The 25,463-nt window shown below is 34.6% G+C and overlaps 1 long non-coding RNA gene across 2 annotated transcripts; it reads right to left on the minus strand.

The window, feature by feature from the left end:
* Positions 1-8,512: 8,512 nt before the first annotated feature.
* LOC146913224 (uncharacterized) lies at positions 8,513-10,273 on the minus strand. 2 transcript variants are annotated; one of them, XR_015013352.1, is made up of 3 exons: positions 9,953-10,213; positions 9,719-9,861; positions 8,513-9,266 (listed from the first exon to the last, which is right to left on the minus strand). It is a non-coding gene; the product is annotated as an uncharacterized LOC146913224 (long non-coding RNA). The 2 variants fall into 2 exon arrangements; XR_015013351.1 differs by lacking the exon at positions 8,513-9,266 and having other exon boundaries at positions 9,617-9,861; positions 9,953-10,273.
* Between the last annotated feature and the right edge of the window lie 15,190 nt (positions 10,274-25,463).

The raw sequence follows: 25,463 nt of genomic DNA on the forward strand, positions 1-25,463 counted from the left end.
TAAAATTTTGGTTAGACTATTCTACAAATTTGTTTTACATAACATCTTGCAAATGCGACGGAAAGAAGAAATAATACTCTCCTTTTTTGGCATAAAAAAAGAATATTCTTTTGCTAGAACTAGAATTGAAAACCTTCAATTAGTGGCAGTACCTGCGGTACATTTAAACAACCATTACTTTATCCTTTATATGCCTTAGTTGAGCAACAATATTAACTTTATGTCTGGGCCAATAGAACAACCGATGCCTTATCAAATTTCTAATTATTGTGACATTTTTTCTCAACTCCTACTTTATTATGATGGCTGTTGTTGACATTTTCACCTATATGTTTCACTAATTCAGAAAGAGCATCTTAGTTATAACTAAGTACGGTACTTGTTCATTCTCTATGATGAGTTTCCTTTCATAATTATTTAACTTAGAGGTCATGTTAACAAGTGTCTTTATGATACTTGTTAAGGAACCTATAAGAGGAATGTTTGTATTGAAAAATCCATTTTTGAAACTTTTAAGACTTTGATTACATAAGTTACAATGCATGAATACTATGTTTTCTTTAGGCACTTGTTACGATTTTCCTTCATTTAATTATCAACTCTCCCGTACAAGAAGCTATTGTTGCATATGAGCCAAGTCAAAGATTAATCCAGTACAATTGAAAACTGCTCTTCTCCCAACAAGAATTGCTCACAACCAACTGAACTTCCCAAAATACCCATGCGAGACTTAAGTCACGCAAATGTTATACTCAGCGTGACTTAAGTCACGTTGAAAAACAACACAATTTGGCAACAAACGATAAGAAATTGTAACCGGCTTGCTCGAAGCACCGTAACTCCTCCACGCCAATTCTTCCAAAGCAACACATCAGTGGTTGCTTCATTGGTTATCCACCTCCATAAACCCAAAGCCAATAACGAAATTGAAACAATTAGACTTATTAAATTCAACATTCCTATGAATATTTTGTTGCATCTAAGCATGATGGATAATTATTGATGATGTTGGAATGAATCTAATGAAACCAGAGCATGATGTTTTTATAACCATCGCCAGCTTTCTATTGTTGTTGTTTGTTAGTATTTTACTTTTGAAGACAAATCGCATGAATCGAATTGTATACAAGATCAATTATTAAGTGTAAGTAAGAGAAGCAAATGATCTCTAAAAGATTGAATGAAATCGGAAGGAGAGAGAGGGATGAAAAGAACCTAACTCATGTTGGTGTTTTTCAGCGTGACTTAAGTGACGCATGTTGTATTCCAACATGACTTTAGTCACACTGGATATAACACCTGAGTGAGTTAAGTCACGCAAGGGTATTTTGGGAAGGTCGGTTGGGAGTGAGCAAAACGTGATGGGAGAAGAGCAATTTTCAGTACAATTTGTTTTGGAGGACCAAAGTACAATTCTAACTAATATGATACGATGGTTGCTCTTTAGACCCTTGCTCAAAACGGACATGATACACTGTTAGAAGATATCTTCTGAATTATGACTCATAGTAACACGGAAGGCCTAAAAAGCAATTATCATATCATAGTTTCCTCAATCCCTCCATATTTCTTAAAAATTGATTTGGTCTAGAAGTATGGATAAGAATGGAAAAAACATAATTTTGTCTAAATTTACCTAACAAATTTTAAGAAACTCCAAACTAGTCGACTTCCGGTGCCTGTTTTCCTAAGCTTGCATTAAGGGTCTGTCTGTGAGTTTGGAGGGGAGGGAAAGAAAGGAGGTGGTTTTGGAAAGAAAATAAAGAAGGAAAAAAATGAAAGGAAGAGAGGGCTCTGAGGAGTTCATTTTTCTTCATAAAACAAAATCTACCTTATTTGGAGGAAATTAAAAAATGCATCGGGTGAAAATTTTGGAGGATTTTGGAGAGTTTAGGCAACTTCTTCGGATCATTTACATGTTGGTATGGTACTTTTATCATTCTCTCATATTTCTCTCTTCCACCCCCAAAAGCCCTCCTTCATTCCCCTCCAATATTGCAACCAAACCCTAAAAGTCACTCAATGCATCCGATGTTGATCCCGACCCCAATTAATTATGTGCAATTCATTTGCCCTATCTACTCAAATATAATGATATTTCTTGGCAAAAGTATTACTCTCTTACACCGACGTATATAAGTATACCCCGATGTATGTTGAAGTCTATGAAACACGGATACAGACACGGACACTAGACACGACAAAGACACCGACACACTAATAATTTGAAAAAAATCACATAATTCAGTGTAATTATAAGTGTCGGTGTCGGATACAACATGTGTCCGACACCAGAACACGCCTAATCCGAGGAGTGCCCGTGCTTCATAGGTTGAAGTATTTTGCAGGTTTTACACCATCTCCACGAATAAACTCTCATCACCATTTGCCACCACAACCTTTGCGTCTTCATCATATTCCGGCCTCCTTTGAAATTCCCCTCGTATCACAATTTATTTTACATTACAGTTTTGATGCTTTCTTACTTTTTTCCACTAACTGCGGAACACATTTATCTTATAATTTGTTACCTCTATATAGTCAAATGGTTGGAGAGAATTCTATAAGTAGTTGTGGACCACTGTTAACCGATGAAATATAATGCATGTAATAAAGTGGTTGAGCAGGGTTGGTGCAGTAGAGAATGGTTTGTGAAATTTTTTGCTACTAAAATAACATACATAAAATGTGTGGAAAAAATAATTTATTTATTAATTTAAATTAATATCTATAAATGTAAGAGAATATTACAATTAAAAGGATTATTATTTTGTATTTTAATTCAATCATCTCTCTTCAATCCTTAATTTTCAAGCTGGGAAAATTTAGAACTTGTAGACGGTGGTGTTTAAGACCCCTATATCAACATATGCAAACTATTTAAAAATAGATTGAGAATTGCTCATCTTACTTTTAAAATTGCTAATCTCACCAACTCAACGACAATTAACCGCCATCAAATTGGTGAGATGAACAATTTCAAAAGCGAGATGAGCAACCTTCAAATAGGCATGGCAATGGGGCGGGGTGGGGACGGGTTTTACATTCCTCATCCCCATACCCGATTCTCATATACTTACCCGCTACCCTACCCATACCCAACGGGGATGAGAAATTGAACTCCATCCCCGTCCCCTACGGGTTCGGGTATCCCCGCCCCATCCCCGCATTGAATAATATTTTTTTAATAAAAAATATAATTTTTTTTGCAACCCTAGTGAAATATTGTAATGCATTATCCAACAATATGTTCACTTTAACATTTTTTAGACCGGTTGATTTAGTTGCTCCTTTAAATATCAATGGTAGCTTTTATAACACGACAATTATCAAACAAAATAACATGGCATATCAACATAAAATAGTTTTCTGCATTTGGGACTGGTTTGGGTATGGGTTCGGGGTGGGTACCTATATACCCGTTACCCGTCCCATACCCGTGTTTTGAAATCGGGGAAAACCCAAACCCATACCCAAACTCAGTCAAAACGGGGAAAACCCGTCAAATTGAATTTGGTTCGGGCGGGTAACCACGGGTATGGGTTTTGTTGCCATGCCTACCTTCAAATAGTTTTGATTACACTTTTGTCCTCTCAAGTATTGTGATTTTCACTTCTAACTTTTTTAGCGACTTTTGTCCATGGTGATTTTTCCCCTTTATGATTTGTAGTCCTCCTTCAAATTTCCCCTCCAAATTTTGGCCCCTATATCATCTATTGAAGCCACATTCATCTTTCACAAGTTATGTAAAGTTACTAATTAAAAATGTTAGAAAGTTTGAAATTCTATTTAGGGAATTCATTTGCTCTCACATGTACATATTGGTTTTTTTCGTTTTTATTATTAGTTTTAAAGAAGAGTCACGTTGATTATGAGAGTTTGATTTGAGATCAATAACTATGTAAATTTTGAAGAAAATTGAGAGAAAGGGTACCAAATTACAAATAGGGAAGGCCAACATCTCTAAAAAAAAGTGAATAGTCAAAACAACACAATTACAACACTTACGAGACAAGAATGCAATTAAACCTAAAAAATATTAAAACTATCAATATTATTTTATCTATAACAATATACAAAGGAGGCCACACTTTTGGGCTATTTTCTTCTATTTTTCTTTTCCTTTAAACTATTTTATCATTTTATAATATTATTTAAATATTATCAATTTAAAAAACTAGTTAAATCCTATTTAATATTATTTAAATATTATCAATTTAAAAAACTAGTTAAATCCTATTAAAATAGGAACAATAGAAGGACAACTCTACAACAATGGAAAAAGAAAAATGGAAACAATATTGGACAATATTTTTTTTTAGTATAAACAAACTTTATTTTGATCATATTTGACAAAAATATTTTATTTTCTTTCTATATATATACACAATTATGTGCAATAGAAAAGTTATACTCAAATATAACAAAATTAATATATTTTATTAAATAAATTATACACCTTATAATTATTCTGTGTCTTTAAAAGAAGTTGTTCTTTTTTTTTGGTGAAGGTCATAAGAAAAAACAAAAAAAAAACAAAGCTAACTAGAAATCGACAACATCAAAGTTGAGCAACGAGAGCAGCCCATTAGGAGGTGTCACCCAAGTTGTTACTCCAAGAGTAGAGTTCCTTCCCAACCTAGCCAAAAAATCTGCACATACATTGCCTTCACGGAGCACATGTTTGAACACCAAACCTGGGAGATGATCCAACAAATTTGTGATTTTAGCTAGTAAAGAAGCATAAGCATGGAAGGAGTGAGATTGTCTGTCCATAAGTAGGTTTATGATCTCAGTGGAGTCTGTCTCACACTCAACATGCAACACCGAATTGTTTATCAAAAGGACCAAACCGTTATAGATTCCAAACAACTCAGCAATAAGCGCATCGCCGCAACCATCATTAGATGAGAATCCAGCCACCCAATTTCCTGCAGCGTCTCGAATCAATCCTCCTGAACCGATGACACCACTTTGGTCACAACTTCCGTCCACATCGAGTTTAAATGTACCCAATGGGGGAGCTTTCCATTTGATCTTGATTCTATTATTAACTGCACATGAATCAGTTGTAGACAACAAAGCCATATTCTCAACCATGAGGTTAATTTGTCGGATCATATCACTGGCTTTCCAAGTTTTATCACCCAAAACAATGTTGTTCCTCCAACGCCATATCCACCATATAGCAGCAGTGAACTTTAAACTTGTTGGTCTAGTAGCCATGTGTTTTAGCCAAGTATTAGGAGTCTGATAACTTAAGAACCCAGGAGATTCAAGTAACTGCAAGTTTGCCCAAACATAACGAGAGTCTGGACAGTCCCTCAAACAATGCATAACATCCTCTTCTCTTTCTGAACATCTTTGACAAGTGGCTGCATTAGCCATGTTGCAATGGTGCTGTAACCAATTGGTTGGGATGGCTTTATGCATACAAGACCAGATGAAATGTTGAATTTTTCTAGGAATTTTTAGCTTCCAAATCCAATCCCAATTATCATTTGTATCCCAACTCCTATGTATACAAATGATAATTGGGATTGGATATGGAAGCTAAAAGTTGTTCTTTATGGAATAATGGTACGACACATTAAATTGTTGGATGAACCATTAAATTTTACAAGTCGATGAGCTGGTGTAGAATGTTTTATATGTGTTACTAACAAAATTCATATTAAAAATGGTATATATATTATACTTTATAAATGTTTCACAGATTATCACTCTAGCTTAAATTTGAGGGGTGTCAAAATAAAAAAATATCTCTAAAAAATATAGAATAGTAGGAGTAAATTTTAAAAATTTTGTGGGTGCAGCTGGTATAACACTGAGCTCAATGTTGGTATGTCTCTTCTCGTAGGCCCATCCATAAAATTTTCTTTCCTTTTCCATAGTTTTGTTTCAACTTGAGAAATGTGTTTTCCTTCCTCTTTTTTGTTTTCTATTATGATTTGATTATTCCCTTCTAGCTAGCTTTGTTTGTATTGGAAAAAAATTGAAAGAAAAGAAGGTAAAATAAAAGAATGTCAAAGGAATTAAAGTGAGTAGACAAGTAAAAAACATGGATCCATTCATTAAAAGCTGCATGCATGCAAATAAAGTTACATATATCTCGTGTGTGTTTCTTCTCATAAAAAACATTAGGGAAATGTTAAATATCCTCTTTAAAGAGTTATATAGGTCTTCTAACCAACATAGTTGAGATGAAAGAATTTCACTTGATATTTCACAAATCAGTTTTCTTTACAGCATAATTGATCAAGTCATTCAGTAAAGTCTCTTCGCGTTGTGTTTATATAAGAATAGGTCGATCTAGGGGCCGCAAGGGACGAGTTAAAAATTACATCCTTATGAAGGATTGAGTCTTCTCATCAAAAGGCACGAATGAAATGTTACATCTCTTTGTGAAGAGTTTATTGTGACTCCACACTAAAAGACACGAGCTGGTATGTCATTAATAGAACCACTTACACACATGCATATTTAAATTGCCTTGTAACTAAACAAAATCACTTCTTTTATTCCCTTGCAAATAGGGGTGGGAATGAGCCGGGCCGAGCCGAGCTTTGCTTAAATAGGCTAGGCCTAGTTGAAAAAACTAAGGCCTAAGCCTTGGCCTTTTACCTGTCAAAGGCTTTATTTTAAGCCTGACCTGACCTTTTTAAAAGTCTGGTCTGACCTATTAGCCTGTTTAAAAGCTTGTGTTACAAATTTCAAACAGAGTATGTTCATCAATTTTTTTCCCTTTCAATTTGTGCAACTTACTTAATATAGAGATAAAACATTAATTAGATACAGATTAAACTAATGAAACACAATTGTAAAATTTATAGATGGATAGAAACTCAAGAATAATCATGTCTGATAACAGCAAAGATTTCAATTTCAAACTTAATCTAATAACTATATTGACCTTAGGCATATTAGTAGCAAACCTTAATAGTTCACACAAATATATATAAATATATCTATAGCAATGTCATACAAAATAATAATTATGGTATGAGAATTTGAAGGATCAGTAATTCTTTTTGATATATATATATATATATATATATATATATATATATATATATATATATATATGGAAAAATGTAATATACTCGTATACGGGCCGGCCTGGTAGGTTTGATAGGCTTGTTTATAAGTCTAAGCCTGGCGTAATTAAATTAATAGGCTTTTTAAAAAGCTCAAGCTTGACCCATTTATTAAACGAGTTAGGCCGAGCCGAGCTTTTGATAGGGCGAGCCATAGGCCCCTGACGAGCGGCCTGGTCTATTCCCACCCCTACTTGCAAACAAATTAAAGAAACTTAAGAAACATCAAAGGATACACAATCATTAATCTACAAAACTTTACACAAAATGTATTTTTAGAGAGCAGTGCTATTAAGCACGACACAAAAACCAACGATAAACACAAGACTTCTCAAATTAGTGGATATGACAAACAAAACATGGAGGAGAGAGAATAAAAAGAAGCTTTGTATGGTTTGCATCCAAGGGTTGTAAAGTGTCGTGTTGTGATTCGTGCTTGTTTGTTGTCGTGCCATCAAGCAATATTCATTTGTCGATGTCCGTAAATACCAGCGGATACTTCAAATTTCATTGCTCTTATTATTATCACCCTAACGTAGTCTACTTTGTGATTTTTTTTTTTTGTTTATTCCGCTTTGTTAAACAAAACTACTCGAGCATAAAATTAGTTCAAATATGTTTGAAAATTTTAAGTAGAATTTTGTCTCCGAATTAATTCTAAGTTGAAACTAAGATTTTAAGTTTTTGTCACCTATCATTATTTTGTCTTATTGTTTACAAAATTTGTTTACATATAAATCATAATTTTAATTGAAATTATTTTTTACAAAATTGGTTGCTTAAAAATTAATATTAACAAAATTGAAAAAAAAATGGTACTACCAATCATGTAATTCTTTTAAGATCATTTTCATTTCTTTCATTTAAAAAGAGAAAGACACAAAAGTTTGAAAATAATTTAAAAAAAATAATTTTACGATAATTTCTCGTAAAACTATTCACGTGTTTAGTCTAAATTTAGACTAATACATATATTTATTTTGTACTTATCGGGAGTATTTTTTTGTACTTATCGCTCTAAATATAATCCTAACTCATGTATACATACTTTGCACTCACAACTAGAATGGATCAACAAGCTTTATTTGACTTGTTCACACATTTTGATAGCAAACCACTTGTTGTACAAGAAAGTCACTATCTGTCGTAATCATGACGTAACGCACAAGACTCAGTCAAGTCAAATGTTGAAGGTGCAATAGTAGTGCTTTGTTGTGTACTATGTGGAATGAATGCTACTCCTCGGTTCCTACTTGGTACTACTCCCTCCGGTCCTAAATATAAGTAAATTTGACTTTTTAGATTCATTCAATTAATGATGTATGTGGTCCATAATATGAACCACATACATCATTAATTGAATGAACCTAAAAAATTAAATTTGCTTATATTTAGGACCGGAGGGAGTACTAGATTATTTGACAATTAATTTTGTACATTAATGAGTGCCCTATGACCACTCATTAAGATTCAAAATAGTATGTCTAGAAATCCTATTTCAACCAGTAAATGGCAAAATTGAAAGGCTGAACGTCGTGACTCTAGTTTGAACTCAAGACCGCACAATTGTGTGTGAGTTTAATTTAAGTGGATTACCACTTAATCTAATACCAAAAAAAAAAAAGTAAATTTTAAATGGGTCGTGCTAACTTGTATCATTAGAGCAGAACTTAAATGTAGAAATATTTTCTCAAGTTTTGTGCAATGAAATTATTACAAACTTAAAAATTTAATGTAATGCACACATTCTAATAAAAAGTTACTATATTTGATTTATTAACGTGTGCACTAGCTTTTTCCATTTTATAAAAATATGTGTATTTAATGCATTATAATTTCATACAAATAACCTTTTTAAATGGTATCTAAGTGCCATAAGAGCATCCGTTAGTAAAACTCTAATTAAAACAGAAGAAACATGTAGATTGTACAGTTTACGAAACAAAACAAATCATGCAAGCACAGATTTATGGAAGAAAACTCTTCAAAAGAAGAGTAAATAAAAGATGGTTTTGTGTGTCAATTTTGTGTGGTCTAATGCATGTTTATGGCATGTACCTTTTGTTTTGAAGTACAGTACAGCGGCGGAGCCAGGATTATTTAAATATACTTATATTTAAATAAAGGTTAATATGAGGATACTTCGTGCTGTCCCATATATGTATTAGTCTAAATAAAAAGGAATATGTATTAGTATAAATTTAGACTAAACACGTGAATAGTTTTACGAGAAATGATATTTGAACAACTATTTTGTAACCACTTTTATGATAATTTTCTTTTTTATACTTGCATTATGTTTTCATTTTTCTTCTCTATCGTTTTGGTTTTTGTGTCAAGACCTACATTTTTTTGTATATTTTGGTTTATACTTGCTTTCCTTTTTATTTAAATGAATTTGGGTAGTGCTCTCTGCACTACTCTTTGGTTAAAAAAAAAAAAAAAGTTGTCATATAAAATGATTGTTCAAATATCATTTCTCTACTTTTATTTATATTTGAGACCTGAAGAAGTATATATAAGTCTACAAGTGTTTATTCCTTGAAAAATGCATTCTATCTTATAAGAAAATACTGGGAGAATGTTCTCATGGAAAATAAAGAGGATAAAAAATTACTTACCGATAAGGAAATGAAGTATGTTGGCAGAAGAACAGGGAGCACATAACTGTTCAAACACAATGTCTTCTGTGCTTGTTCAGATGTGCTCTCTATCTTCTGTCAACAAACAAAGTTATGAATTTGATACTCCTGTTCACCAACATCTGCATAAAAAAAAAATCTTATTTTCATTAGGATCATAAAAGCTTCATATATATGATATGAAAAATGAAAAACTAAGAGTATATATGATACCTTTGATCGAAGAAGCAAGAGAGAACGTTGATAGAAGATCATAAGAATCGTAAATTATGTGCTACTATTGGATTGAGAAAATATTAGATGGAAGAAAAACCACAAAAAAGTTATTAGAGAGCTATGTATGTTTATGGTATGATTAATGTAGGAAACAACATGGATAAGTATCGGGGATTGCTAAGAAAAAGTAGTTGAGTGTAGGGCAATAGATTTTTTCGAAATTTAATATGAAAGGATAAAGGACAATGAAAACTTGGAAACAATTCAAGTGGCTCAGGTTTAAGGTTAAACTTCTAAAATGTGTCGTTGTCCATTTGAGTAAGCAAAATAGAGGAATTCCAAACTATATGAAAAGTTGGTAAGAAATACAAAAATTATAGTGTTCAAAGTCATACTCCCTCTGTTCCTTTATAACTGTCACTTTTACAGAATTTTTTTGTTTCTAATTAATTGTCATTTTTAAAGTTCAATGCAACATTAAATGTTGTTTTTTCTATTATGCCCTTAGTAATTTATTGGAGAGAGAGAGAGAGACACAGAGAGAGAGAGAGAGAGAGAGAGAGAGAGAGAGAGAGAGAGAGAGAGAGAAATATGATTAAGGATATTATAGGCAAAACATAAGTTATTGTATCAAAAGTAGTGAAATACATTTAGTGTCTTAGTTTGTGTAAAAAGTTAAAATGTGACAATTAAAAAGGAGCAGAGAGAGTATTTAATTATATTTTAAATAGAAAATAGGTAATTATAAATAAGAAGTTTGATTATATTAAAAGATATACAAGTTACAAAAGTGATGCAAGTTTAATAAGAAAAAAGTGTAGATTTTATATATATATATGGGCGCGCATGATTTTCTTCATTTCATTTAATACTTTTGTCTTATAGTGTTGTGAGATCTAGTTCATATATTTGTTTTGGAAAGTGTGAGTGGAGATCATGGGGTGTGAGCAGGGACGGACCCACGTTAACAAGAGTGTGGGTCTTGGCCCTCACTTTCTTCTTGAGTTTCTTGATAATAATATGGGAATTACTTTTCCCACCCTATGGGTTTCCTCGCGCGCCCTATTTTTTTTTTCCAAAAATGCCCTTGAGTTTCCGGATTTTATAATCCGGAATGGTGTTTTCTTTTGTTAAAGGGTGAAAAAAATGAGTTACGGATTTTTTCGGATTTTGTAATCCGGAAATCTCAAAAAATAGGGCGCGTTACATGATTTTTCGGATTACATAATCCGAAAACCCCCTAAACACCCTTTTTTCATGGTGCTGATGCAATCCGGATTCTATAATCCTGAATGCACCAGCACCAATTTTTTCATATGTAACAAGTCTTCTGAAATTCTATGTGCATCTAAACTCTTAGAACCAGGACAAACTTTAAAAGTAAGAGTCCTTACACTACAAGAATTTTGGTTATTATTGGCGGAATTAATCCCTCAGTAATGAAAGAAATCCCTCAGTAATACATCTTACTGACGGATTTGGTGACAAAAACCATCCCTCAGTAATACTGGCGTCAGTAATGTTACTGGCGTCAGTAATATTTACCATCCTAGCAGCACACTACAGAAGCAGCCCCTGCAACATGGCAAAACAAAACCCAGCAGCTTGAAGAACCAGAAGCAGTAGAGTTGAGCGCAACCCCACTGTCAGTCATCCACAAAACCAAAAAATTATTATCCAGAAAATAGTTTTCACTGTTCTTAATCCCAATTTTTCATGGATATCAAAACCATCAAACCCTAAAATTATTAATTTCATTAAAACAAATTAAAGGCAGAATAATTTCATTAAACCCTAATTCCCAAATGATAGATCAAATTGATTTATGGACAAAGAAGAAAAATACCTTTGTGATGGATGGAGAGAATGACGGCGGCGAGGGTGAGATCGGTGAAAGTAAGAGCGATGAGTGAGCTATGCATTTCTGGAGAGAGAGAAAGGGAAGAAAAGAGAGGTGAGAACTGCTTCAGAGACGCGAAGAGTGAAATAGAGAAGTGAGAGAAAAGGCCAGGCGAGAGAGAGGAAGAAGGGATGAATTATTGGCGGATTTCTTACTTTGTTAAAACATTAGGGACATTATTAGCGGAAAAAATCCGCCACTAATTCAATCCAGACTGGTCATTAACATTATTGACGGATTTTTTCAGTCAGTAATATTAAAATAATAATAATAATAATAATAATAATAATAATAATAATTTTGTGTGTAATTTTTTGAATTATTGAGGGTTTAATCCGCCAGTAACGTTATTGAGGGTTTTTTCTGCATTAGTAAGGGTTTAGACCGTCAGTAATTACTGAGGGTCCAAATCCGTCAGTAATGCAATTTTGAATTGGTCAGTAATTTTATGAATTCTTGTAGTGTTAACGATGTTGAATTTGCATTCTAACTCTTCTTAATGATCCGACACTTGTACGGTAGAAACATCAATGTAACTCTGAAGTGTAAAAATTAAAGTGTCAAAATACAACAATAAGAAATAAGCTAAGAAGCTTAGGTAATCATGTTTACCTGTATAATAAGTTCAACCAAGCCAGGAGCACATTGGAGTGCACTAACAATATACAAATGTTCTCCTCTATCATTGAAATTCACACGACCCAATTTCAGATACTTTATGGACCTGAACGAGCCTTTTAGCAGCGTTGGACGAATGATATTTGCATACTGCATCTATATGCATATTAGAAAAACTATGAGATATGCAGAAACAAACCACACTTACAAGTGAAAATAATAACTTTCAGCATATATATTCACTAATGATCCAAGGTTGATATATGTCAAACTCCTGTTAAGCTTTTCCTGCTCAACTGTTTTTTTCATTTGCTCCATGATTTTTACACCCAAAATTCAAAATTCCTTCATTTATACTTTTTTTCATGGTGCTAATGCAATCCGGATTCTATAATCCGAAATGCACAAGGACATTTTTGGAAAATTTACAGGGCGCGGGAGAAGGCCATAGGGTGAACATTACTACAAGATAATAAATATACAGTAGGCATTTCCCTTTCTTGTTTTTGTTTTATTTTACTGTTAGATCAAGCACAACATAAATAATAATGTGTTTTAAAGATTGTATCTTTATTTAAGCCGAGAATGTATATCCTATGTTTTGTTTTTCTTGTGTTTAGCTTCTTCTTTTTTTTAACAATACTTGTATAATATTTTAAACAAAATTGAGTTTATTTACTATTTCAAATTATATAAAAAATAAATAGTTAAGTTAGTCCCTATACTAGCACCCTCTCACCAATTTAATCAATAAATAATTTAATGCTAGTGTTAAATAGTCTTACATCAGATAAAAGATGACTTAACAACGTGTTTATAAGTAGAGACAATTTTCACCTTACAAACTGGTTTTGTAAAGTTGTGTAAGACTCAACCATGATTTATAAGATGATATCAGACTCTCCATTAAAATATGTTGAATCATCCACCATTTATATATTATTATAAAGAGTTAGAAATTTATATATAGACATGGCCCTCACTATTGAGAATTTCTGGGTCCGTCACTGGGTGTGAGTGAAGTATACGTATTTGTAAATATTTTACATAATATTAATTCTTTGGATGTCATTAAACAACGATCATGGTTTTTTCTTCTAGCTTTACAGTGCTCCGTATTAAATTCTTGTATTGTAATATCGTTCCTTAATTTTTAATATTGTGATATGCTATTAGATCATTAACTCGTTGTTGTTTCTCATGTTTCCCCAATGTCCTTTTGAACTAAATTTAGGAATTTACTCTTTATATTTCCCATGTGAAATAGAACGACTCATCTTAGATTTAGAAACGCATAACCAATATTTAAGTAAAAATAGAAGGATTAAAAATGCGTTTAAGTCTAACTACTCTTATTGAAATTCTTAAATGAACATGAGTCAAGCTTCATTTTTTTTTTTTTTTTGAGGGATAAGTCAAGCTTCATATTTGCCACTTATACACATCATTCATTCCTACTTTTTAACTTTTAAATTTTGAGTCAAACGTGCCGTTTGATAAAGAATTCATCTTTATCCTAAATATATTTAACATTTAAGATGATAACTCGGTTATAAGAATTTAACGTTGTAGCTTCAAAGTACTCAATTCAAATTCCCTTGATGATGGTTCTAAAATGATCATCAATAATACTTTAATAAAAAAAATTCCATCTTTTCCGTTTTCTTTTTATAAGAAAACACATATGCTAAATAGACTAAGAGAAATGATATTGTACAACCATTCTGTGACAACTTTTAGACAACTTTCTCTCTCATACTCACATTATATTCTTACTCTCTCTCTCTTCCTTTTTCTCTCTCCATTTTTTTTTAACCAATGAGAAGAGAGAAAATGAAGGTTGTCAAAAAGGTTGTACCAAATAGTTGTTCAAATATCATTGCTCATAGACTAAATAGTACTTTCACATACCTAAATTTCATCAATAAACAAGGGTCCCACAAATATTATAGCTAGTTAGGTATAATATGGATGATGCCCACAATCAGGTACTTATTTGGTCTCTGTTCTCAAGTACTCCCTCCGATCACAATTATAAATAAAAAATTACTTTTTAGATTCATTGAATAAATGATGTATGTGTTCTATATTAATAACCACATACATTACCCATTTAAAGAATCTAAAAATTAATTTTTTACTTATAATAATGACCGGGGGAAATATCATTTAAGAACCACCATTCTAGGGTAAATATATTATAAAATGTGATAAAACTATATACCCAATTAACTTATTAAATACTACAAAGTCGAAATACAAAAAGATACATCACAGAGAATAGTTAGAAAAATGGCTTCTCGAGGAAGAGTATAAGCTACCATATTCGATATACGAATAACATGTTTAAGAAGTACATCTTTTTTTTGGTTACCACTTTTACCAATAGACGTAAATGGCGGAATCAATCATCTTTAAGGTTACCAACCTTTATTTTATTTGGAGCAGAAAGCGATACCAAACATGAAAAGATAATATTCACATCAACGTTGAGGAGAGAAAAGACAATAGATCGATATTATTTTTTTCGAATACCTCTAAAAATATGTCCTTCATTGTTCTCTTTTATCCGAAATAGTCATCAATTGTTTATATATTGGCTTGCTACGTTTCGAAATTCTATTGAACAAACTATGTTATAGAGATTTGAATTGAAAGACTACATAGCATTTGTAGTGTTCTGTTCCATATATGTTGTAGCATATATAAACTACTACCTCCGGTCACATTTATAAACAAAAAGTAGCTTTTTAGGTACATTGAATAATTAATGTACCTGACCTATAAATGTGACTACATACATTAAGTATTCAATGTATCTAAAAAAGTGTTTTTTACTTATAAATGTGACCAGAGGGAATACATTTTATCTAGGTAGTTAGAGGTTTAGGATTTAAAAGAGTTTCGGTTAAGATTGAATTAATTAATGTATTTGAGTTTCATCTTTGACTAAAATAATTATGAGTCAAATATTACTTATTTTTTATCAGAACCCTAAGCCCTATAAGTGTTTGAACTCAAATTTTACTTATGTTTTACTTATTAAAACTATTTTTCTTTTAGAATCGAAGAGTTAAGACTAAAATATCATATACACTTTAGGGCCCGTTTGGTGCACATGATAAGGAGACAGGATATGATAAAATTATCATATCCTATTTGAATATCTTGTTTGGTGCACCAATAAGAAAGGATAAAATAAACCAATTACTTATCCTATCCTACCAACTCTCTGTTATTTTTATCCTTAGTTTAGGCTGGGTTACCAACCTGATAACATAAAACAACGTGCGCTCATGTTTTCTATTTCTCAAGGATGCACTTCGATTCCCACTATCTGCACTTTTCAATTAACGCTAGTCTTCAATTTCTAAAATGATTCTCTATTCCACAAAGATTCTCTATTCCACAATTTTGCTTCCGCTTCATGTTTCTCTTCTTCCTGGGCTTTTCAATTGATTAATTATGTGTCTCAGTTTTTCACATAATATTTTTCTAAATTTTGTGCTTACAACCGTTGTTATAATATTGTCATTGGAAAATCTAATTTCATTTGATTTTGAGTTCTTTTGCTTCTTATCTTTCAAATGATTCAATTTCTTTCATTTCGTTAGTTTTGTGCTTCTATATTGGCATTTTTCCAGCTTTGATTTTCCTAACTTTTTCCCCTTCCTTTTTTCTCCTTTTCCTAATTTCATTGATTTCTTTCTTCAGATTATAAAAAAATATATGTATTATTTTTTGGAAAAATAAAATAAAAAAAATAATTCAATCATGTTGCTTATCATGTGTGCTCCAAACACATGATAGTATAAGTGACTATCCTATCACTATCATATCCTATCATTATCCAACTTCTTATCATATCCCATGTTTATCCTATCATGCGTACCAAACGGGTCCTTAAAATCTCAATTATTGTTTAAGCATATTTGGTAACATTTTACAATAAAGAGAGGATGTTCATTTTGGACTGTACCAAAAATATATGGGATACAATTGAGTCTCAAAAAATTTAACTTTTAATCGAATTAGTCTTGTCATAATACTAAATGTATAATACTTAAACGCACATACATGTAATGAACACTTTTTCTAATAGTAATAAAAGGATTGTTTCTACTTTTTATTGTTATTTTAGGTCTTATAACAAAATAAGACCAACTCCTTTTGGTCTTTCTATAATATTTGTCAACGTAGAATCATGTGATTTTTTAGGAAGCAAAAACAATCTAGGACGAAATCAAAGATTAATTATCATAGGTCTTAGGTGGGGTTTAACATGGGAAAGGGGAATTGTTTCCCACCATGGGAAAGTTATTTTAAACCATTGGATCAAACAGAGAACATGGTTTTATCATGGACATTCAACACAAAAATTTTCTCGCACTCACCACTCACCCCCAAAGGGCAGCTGCTCCAACTCTCTTTCTTCCTCCTTCAAACCAAGAAAAATTGATCTTCCATAAACCATTGCCTTGTCACTGTCATTGAAATTTCAATGACAAATTTCACAATTAAAACAAAGAACCTCTTTTCTCCAGTGACAAAGGACATGTGATTCTCTCTACAAGTGACGAATAATTAAACATGAATAAATTAAAACTAACATCATAGAAAAAAATTCCATCTAGAATTGAGGAAAAGATACAAGCTTTGTTAATGGGGTTTGAAGTTTGTATCCGATCTGCTACTTCGTCCAAGATAAAAAACCATCCATGGCCAAAATTCCATTGAGCTTGTGCTTCTCTTTAACCTCTAAAGGCCCGATACTGAAAAACTACACCCAAATCCAATCCAAGGTTATTTTTTTCTCTTTACTAGGGCTGGACAGATGGGTCCGCCCCGCCCGGAACCGGCCAACCCGTGAGGAAGAAAAGGACAGCGGACGGGTCAAACCGGGTTACACGGGTTGGGCGGGTGAAAGAAGCGGTTTGTGTTGGGTTAGTGTGGACGGTTTCGGTTTGAGTGATTAGCACCGTAATAAACCGTACCCGAACCGCCTGTATATATTATTCACACATATTGGGCCAATCCAATCCTTAAGCCCAAATAGTTTTAGACCTTGCCAACCCAACCCAACACAACATCATACAAATACTGATGTTGAATCTCTCAAACCCTAGCTTCTTTGCTGCGCCGTTTCAACATGTCTCTGTTACATCTTCATGATTTTGCCATAATCTTTCTTCCACATCCTGTTTTCGTTGTTGTTCTTAGTTGTTGTTCATCATTGTTCCCACAAGTTAAATACCACTAAGATTGTTGCGAATGGAACCTAGATCTAGATCTGTGTTAATTTTCTCTGTTCTTCGTGACTGTTCCGCAACAGTTTCGTCTGTCAATTCCGCGTTTCTCTTCATTCCTCTGTTGAATCTGTTTTTTTTTCCTTTCTTCTTTTAAACCCGTGGAAATCCGACCAACCGAACCGCTGAAACCGACAAACCGTAAAAGTTAGAACCGATGGTGTAGGCGGTCGAGTTTGGGGCTGAAGATGCCAACCGTGGGTTAGCTCGGATCTGGGTTTTGGGCCCGAACCCCGACCGAACCCGTCCGCTGTCCACCCATACTCTTTACTTTGCAATTCATTTTTGGGATTTTGGGTCCTTGTGTTATTTTTATTATTTGATTTATATGGATCTATGAATATTTTTATTAATTGAAATCTGAAAGTTGTTGCTTAGTAAGTAAAGGAGGTTGTGGATCAACATCAACGTGTTTAAACTGGAAACTTCTTGGTTTGTTAGGGAGAGAGACAATTCTTGGCTTGTTTTGTCTTTGAAAGATTCATGAACCTTTTGAGGAAGAGCCATTTTTTTTTCTCCAGAATATACAAGAAATGAAAAAACACACACCGGGAGAGGAAGGAGAGTTGTATGAGGTGAGTGGTGAGTGTGAGGAAAAAAATTTGGTGTTGAATGTCCATGATAAAACTATGTTCTCTGTTTGATCCAATGGTTTAAAATAACTTTCCCATGATGGGAAACAATTCCCCTTTCCCATGTTAAACCCCACCTAGGTGGGGTTATAATTTAGTGACATGACATGTATCTAATATGGTGACACAATACATTCAAAAAAGATATGGTGACACAATGGAAAAATATGGTAACTTAAAATGTTTCACAACACCCTAAAAAAAATTCCAACTTTTAGATAAGAATTCATTTAGAGATTAAAGTGCCTTGATTTATTTTTGTCAAGGACTAAAAGTTATTATTTTTTTCGTGAAAGTGAATGCAGAAAAAAAAGCGTCTTATTAGTATTACAAAAAATGAGTCTTTTAAAAAATGAAAATAAAAATATTTTAAAATCTTCATTTTTTTTCAAGACCTTGGAGTATGCCAAGGAACAACACCAAACCAATTGATGACATCCTGTCATTACGTAATATTAGGGACTTATTGTGACATTTTGATAGAGTTCTCATGCAATTTATACTGTTCTGGAGTGCAAAAAGCTTAAAATTTGAAGTCTGTTCGAAGGAAATCGCGCCACGCCAATTTCAAGCCGTGCTGCGATTTTTGAAGCAAAATTACACACTTCCTGTAAAGAGGAAATCGCGGCACGCCATAATACAAGGCGCGGCGCGATTTTGATGGGTCAGGCCCATGACTTCTATAAATACTGCACTCAATCTGAAGAACAGGGGTTACGATTTTGGAGAGCAAAGTGCGATTTTGAGACATCGGAGACGGCTAGAAGGGCAATTTCTTCATCCTTTTACCAATTCATGTATGTTTTAATTATTTCATTGATTATGCTATTTGTAAACTCGATTATGAGTAGCTAAATCTCTCAGAGATTAGGTCAGAGATGAATCTATGTAACCCTGATTGATACATGTTGCTGTGAAACTCTATTACTTATTAATGATATTCTAGTTTTCATCCAATTCAATTGTTCTTAATGCTTTTTATATCCTGATCAAATATAAACATGATTTTGTGAGAACGAATGACTACTGACCATAGCTTTCGACTTAGACCTAATTGAATTGTTCTAATAAACATGGTTAGTCTAGGAATGGATAATCGTTTGTTAGTGATATTAGGTTAACGTGCTTAAACCTTTGATGATTATTAGACCACCTAAGGAATTAGGGGCTGTAGTTTAAAAAGAGGGTCCTAACTCAAGGGATTGATTAAGGCTAATTTGTTAACTATCGTGAAACTAGAGAATCATTAGTAATAATAGGTGCAGTAACCAATTAGGGGAAACATAGAGGATTCGACAGACCTGATCTCATCTCTCTCTCCATATTTTCTTAATCAACTTTATTTCTGTTTCTTGATTTAATTAAAATCAAACCAAATCTACTGCCTAGTGGCAAAACAAAATAAATTTTATACATCCTAATTATATAACAAAATTGAATTGTTGAAGTTAAAAACAGTCCTCGTGGGATCGATATTTTTACTACTTCGATAGTATTTGGTGCACTTGCCAAACGCCTATCAAGTTTTTGGCGCCGTTGCCGGGGACTGTTGAATTATTTCAACAAGGCAATTACATTATAATTTAGGGTTTTTGCAATTTAATTTTCTGTTTTTAATTTTTATTTTTCTGTTTTCATATTCACTTGATTACTTTGCGTTGTGCAGTGCTACTAAGGTATTTTGCTGTTTATGCGAGGTAAACAGAGCTCAGACGACCTAGAATACGATCCGGAAATTGAAAGGACTGCTAGAGCACTTCGGAAAGCTGTCCGATCGCAAAGGTTAGCTCAGTCTGTTCCACCGGGTGTTCGAGAACAAATACCGGAGCCACTCTCAACTGAATCTGCAACTATGGAAGGAGAAGGAGTTGTACCACCGAGACCTAAGCTAGGAGACTACGGGTTAGCCACTCATCGCGGTCAACTGACCCACACTTTTCAACCAGCTAACCCTGTAGCTTTCGACATCAAGACAACTGTCCTCAACGGTTTGAGGGACAAGCAATTCGATGGGACTGAAGCTATGAGTCCTCATGAACACTTGAGCCGCTTTGCTGAAACCTGCGAGTTTTGTGTACAACCAGCCACCGTGACTGAAGCACAAAAGAAGCTAAGGCTGTTTCCTTTCACTTTGACGGGAAGAGCGAAAGATTGGTTGCTAACAATACCAAACGGGACTGTCCAAACATGGGAAGAGTTAGAGCTGAAGTTCTTGGAGAAATATTTCCCTATGTCTAAATATTGGGAAAAGAAGATGGAGATCTCTAACTTCAAGCAAGGAGAAGGTGAATCATTATATGATGCTTGGGAGCGATTTAACTTACTTCTTAAGAGATGCCCGAATCATGAGTTCACCGAGAAACAATACCTCCAAATCTTCACTGAGGGGGTAACACCAAACACTAGAATGTTCTTAGATGCTTCCGCGGGAGGTAGTCTCAAGAGCAAAACTGATCATGAAGTTCAAGCTCTAATTGAAAACATGGCTGGCAATGAGTATCGTGATCAAGCTAAAAAGAAAGAAAGAGGAGTGTTTGGGGTGAGTGAACAAACTGCTATCCTTGCTAACCAAGCAGCTATGAACAAACAAATCGAAGCTCTAACTAAGGAGTTTCAAGGCTTCACTTTGGCTCATAAGCAACAACAAGTAGCTGCAATCAAGTGTGACTTATGTGGTGAAGAACATCCCAACGGTGAGTGTGTTCCAGAAGGATCAAGTGAAGAAGCTAACTTCATGGGAGGTTATCAAAGGCAGAATCAATACTACAATTCAGGCATTAATAAGCATCCAAATCTAAGCTACTCAAATAACAATGCTTTGAACTCTCAAATGCTCACTCCTCCTCAACAACAACAAAGGAAGCCATCAGCACTTGAGGAAACTATGATGAACTTCATGAAGATGACTCAAGGCAACTTTGAAGAGATGAAGAAAAGTCAAGAAGCTGAAAGAAAGAATAATGAAGCTTCAAGAAAGATGCTTGAAACTCAACTGGGGCAATTAGCTAAGCAATTGGCTGAACAAAACAAAGGCGGATTCTCAGGTAACACTAAAGACAACCCTAAGAACGAGTCTTGTAATGCTATTGAATTGAGGAGCAAAAAGGTTTTGACACCTTTAGTTCCAAAAGCTCCAAAGAAGGTTGATGAAGTAGTTGAGATGGAGGAGAACGATGTAGTTGAAAAAAATGATGAGGGTGTAGTTGAAAAAGAAAATGATCATGGAGTAGTTGAAAACGAAAGGAAGAAAAAAATAGAGGGAGAAAAAAGTGAGAAGTTAATTGATGAAGATTCAATCTTGAGGAAGTCGAAGAGTCAAATTTTGAAAGATGGAGACAAACCACAGGTTATTCCATCATATGTGAAGCTTCCATACCCTCACCTTTCAAAGAAGAAGGAAAAGGATGAAGGTCAATTCAAGAAGTTCATGCAACTTTTCTCACAACTTCAGGTGAACATTCCTTTCGGCGAAGCTCTTGATCAAATGCCGTTATATGCTAAGTTCATGAAAGACTTGTTGACTAAACGAAGGAAGCCTAAGGATGATGAGAACATAGCACTTTCTGAAAATTGTAGTGATATTCTTCAAAAGAAGCTGCCACCTAAGCTGAAGGATCCTGGTGCTTTTACTATCCCTTGTTCAATTGGACCGGTAGACATTGGAAGAGCTTTATGTGACTTGGGAGCAAGTATCAACCTGATGCCTCTTTCAATGATGAAGAAGCTTAAGTGTGGGGAACCAAAACCAACAAGAATGACCATTACTTTAGCTGATCGGTCAATCTCTTATCCTTTCGGTATACTTGAAGATGTGCTAATCAAGGTTAATGACTTGGTGTTCCCAGCAGATTTTGTGATCTTAGATATGGCTGAAGATGAGGATATGCCACTCATTCTAGGAAGACCTTTCCTTGCAACTGGCCGTGCTTTGATTGACATTGAGAAAGGAGAGCTATTGTTGAGGTTCCATAAGGAGCAGGTAGTGTTTAATATATTTGAGGCCATGAAGCACAAAGATGAAAATCCCAAGTGTTACCGGATTGACATTGTTGAAGAAATAGTTAAAGATGACTCTTGTGAACATCAACCAACACACCCTCTTGAACGTGCAATTGTGAATTCTATAGCAAAAGGTGAAGATGATGAAGATCTTGAAGTAAGTGATTGTGTGAAGCAACTAGAAGCAAGCAAGCAAGAGTTGGGTCCGGTAAAAATAGAAGAATTAATGGGTAAGTACTCTATGGATGCTCCTATTTTGAGTGGAGAAGGAGAGAAAAATCCAGAATTAAAAGAACTCCCTTCTCACTTGAAATATGTTTTTCTCACTAAGGATGCCTCTAAACCAGTAATTATCAGCAATACCTTGACACCTTTGGAAGAAGAAAAATTAATGAGGGTGTTAAGAGACAATCAAGGAGCTTTGGGGTGGAACATTTCTGATTTGAAGGGTATTAGTCCAGCTTATTGCATGCATAAGATACACATGGAGGCTGAATACAAACCGGTGGTTCAACCTCAAAGGAGACTTAACCCAACAATGAAGGAAGTGGTAAAGAAAGAGGTGCTGAAGTTACTAGATGCAGGTATGATCTACCCTATCTCAGATAGCTCATGGGTAAGTCCAGTTCATGTGGTACCCAAGAAAGGAGGAATGACGGTGGTAGCAAATGAAAAAAATGAATTGATACCTACGCGCACCGTCACTGGTTGGAGAATGTGTATAGACTACCGGAGGTTGAATACCGCAACAAGAAAGGACCACTTTCCATTACCATTCATGGATCAAATGATTGAGAGATTGGCTGGCCAAGCTTTCTATTGCTTCTTGGATGGGTATTCAGGGTATAATCAAATTGCAGTAGCTCCGGAGGATCAAGAAAAGACTGCCTTCACTTGTCCATTTGAAGTGTTTGCTTATCGAAGGATGCCCTTTGGGCTGTGTAATGCGCCGGCAACCTTTCAAAGGTGCATGCTTTCCATCTTCTCTGATATGATAGAGAAGAACATTGAGGTATTTATGGACGACTTTTCTGTTTTTGGTAAGTCTTTTGATCAATGCTTGTTCCATTTAAATGCTGTACTTAAAAGATGCACCGAAACTAACCTTGTTTTGAATTGGGAAAAATGTCATTTTATGGTAACTGAAGGTATAGTTTTGGGACATAAAATAAGTGCTAAAGGCATTGAGGTGGACCAAGCCAAGATAGAGGTTATAGAGAAACTTCCTCCACCCGTCAACGTTAAAGGAGTGAGGAGTTTCTTGGGGCATGCCGGTTTCTATCGGCGGTTCATAAAAGACTTTTCTAAAATTTCCAAACCCCTCTGTAACCTCTTGGTCAAAGAAAACGAGTTTAATTTTGATTCTGAATGTCTAAATGCTTTTTCTTTGATTAAAAACAAGTTGGTAACTGCACCAATAATCATTGCACCCGATTGGGATTTACCTTTTGAACTTATGTGTGATGCAAGTGATTATGCTGTTGGTGCAGTCCTAGGCCAACGCAAGAACAAATTTTTTCATGCAATTTACTATGCAAGCAAGGTTTTAAACGAAAATCAAGTTAACTATTCCACAACTGAAAAGGAATTGCTTGCGGTAATCTTTGCATTGGAAAAATTTCGTTCTTATCTAATAGGCTCCAAAGTCATTGTTTTTACAGATCATGCAGCTCTCAAATATCTCTTAACTAAAGGGGATTCAAAGCCTCGACTGTTGAGGTGGATCCTATTATTGCAAGAATTTGATCTTGAAATTCGTGACAAGAAGGGAGTCGAGAACGTGGTAGCTGACCACCTCTCAAGGCTGGAGAATGATGAGGTAACAAAGAAGGAGAAGGCCATCAAGGCCGAGTTCCCCGATGAACAGCTGTTTGCTATTGGAGAAAGACCTTGGTTTGCTGACATGACAAACTTTAAGGCCGGCAACATAGTTCCTGATGATCTGACCTACCCTCAGAGGAAAAAGTTCTTCAAAGATGCAAACCACTACTTGTGGGATGACCCGTATCTGTTTAAGGTAGGTACTGACGGTTTGATTAGACGTTGTCTTGCAGGTGAGGAAGCACATAGTATCATGTGGCACTGCCATAGCTCAGCTTCTGGAGGCCACCACAGTGGAGAAAGAACAGCTGCAAAAATTTTGCAAAGTGGATTCTGGTGGCCCACCCTTTTCAAAGATTGCCACGACTTCGTCACAAGATGTGACAAATGCCAAAGGACAGGTAACATATCAAAGAGGAATGAAATGCCCCTAAAAGGAATCATTGAAGTTGAACCATTTGATTGTTGGGGTATTGATTTTATGGGACCATTCCCTTCCTCTTACTCTTATCTCCATATTCTAGTCTGTGTTGATTATGTCACAAAGTGGGTTGAAGCGATACCATGTGTTGCTAATGATGCCAAAACGGTTGTCAACTTCCTTCAAAAGAATATTTTCACTAGGTTTGGAACCCCTAGAGTATTGATCAGTGATGGGGGGAAGCATTTTTGCAATAAATTTCTTGAAAATGTGCTCAAAAAGTATAACATTAAGCACAAAGTTGCAACTCCCTATCACCCACAAACTAGTGGTCAAGCCGAGGTTTCAAACCGACAGCTGAAACAGATTCTGGAGAAGACAGTTGCGTCAAATAGGAAAGATTGGTCTAGGAAATTAGATGACGCACTGTGGGCATATAGGACAGCCTTTAAGACCCATCTTGGGTTCTCACCCTATCAGTTAGTCTATGGGAAGGCATGTCATCTTCCAGTCGAGCTAGAACATAAAGCTTATTGGGCCATTAAGGCCTTAAATTTTGATCAAATAGCCGCTGGTAAGAAAAGAATTTTGAAACTTAATGAACTTGAGGAGATGAGGCTTAGAGCGTATGAAAATGCGCTCATCTATAAAGCCAGGACAAAAAGGTATCATGACAAAAACTTAGTGTCTAGGGATATTAACTGTGGACAACTAGTTTTGTTGTATAATTCCAGGTTGAAGCTGTTTCCTGGGAAGCTCAAGTCAAAATGGTCTGGACCATTCTTGGTCAAAAGTGTGTCACCATATGGAG

This window comes from Medicago sativa, chromosome 6 (genome assembly GCF_051527215.1).
Source record: "Medicago sativa cultivar Bolivia chromosome 6, Bolivia_mono, whole genome shotgun sequence".
Lineage (NCBI taxonomy): Eukaryota > Viridiplantae > Streptophyta > Magnoliopsida > Fabales > Fabaceae > Medicago > Medicago sativa.